The following is a 1,220-nucleotide window of genomic DNA, read 5'->3' on the forward strand; positions in this document are numbered from 1 at the left end:
CCCCCAGGAGTGCTTTTTAAGATGTGAAGCAGCATTATTAGGACTAAGACTGCTATGCCTTTTGGCTCCACCCAGTCCAACATGGCAGAGGTCCATTCACTGCCTCTGAGAACTATTTTCTCTGCCCCAGATCCAGGGTCGGGTCACAGACAGTCTAAGCTGTCATTAAGCAAATTGTAGCAGTCTGTTCATAAACCCCATTTAGATGTTCCCTAGCTGGACCTCCTGAAAGAGTCAGAATTTCTGCTAGCAGCACAGCGCAGAAAGTAGCCGCTTCAAAACCACGTGTTTGTTTCCTACTGCTGAGTCAGGAAGACCTCTCTTAAAGGAATAATGCCTCTGCTTGTTTCTAGCAAATAGACCAAGAAGCTGTGTTAAACTTTTATTTTACATGGATATTGTCAAGTAGGAGGGGGCTTGTTTGTTTCCAGCTGCCTAGGCCACAAAATAATCACCCAGAAACAATATTATTTAAATCACCACTTGGCCTATTAGCTTTAGGTTCTTATTGGCTAGTTCTTATATAAATTAACCCATTTTTATTAACCTGTGTATCACCACGTGGCTGTGACTTACTGGGTAAAGTTCTGGCACGCCTGTCCCCGATGATGGCTGTATGACTTCTCTCAACTCTACCTTCTTTCTCCCAGCATTCAGTTTAGTTTTCCCCTGCCTAGCTCTACTCTGCCCTATCACAGGCCAAGGCAGCTTCTTTATTCATTAACCAATGAAAGCAACACATGTACAGAAGGAATTCCCACACCAGACAGTGAACTGTCTAGAAATCATATGGAAACCATGTCTTTGCATATGCCCATTGTTTTCAGAGATCCAGAGTCAAGAACTGTCGTGTGGTCCAAATCACTTTCGAGATCTCTAGTGTTTACTTCAATAAGGGATGGAAGCTGATCATGAAATCCCTTGCTATTTCAGCTCTGTTAGCAGTTGGTAGAATGTTGTGACAAGAGAACCCTTACCTATGAGAATGTGATAAATCTAATGCATGTTTTCATAGGGGTGTGACAGGCTTTATATTCTCCTTGCATGTGGATTCAGCCTTATATTTGTTCCATAACATCTGATGAACGTTCATTTCTATAACCTATGTCATCCCTGTAGTAAATGTCCAATAGACACACACATACACACACACACACACACACACACACACACACACACACACACACACACACACACACACCTCTCAGGAACAATTCACA

Source organism: Microtus ochrogaster, linkage group LG7_11 (assembly GCF_000317375.1).
Source record: "Microtus ochrogaster isolate Prairie Vole_2 linkage group LG7_11, MicOch1.0, whole genome shotgun sequence".
Classification (NCBI taxonomy): domain Eukaryota; kingdom Metazoa; phylum Chordata; class Mammalia; order Rodentia; family Cricetidae; genus Microtus; species Microtus ochrogaster.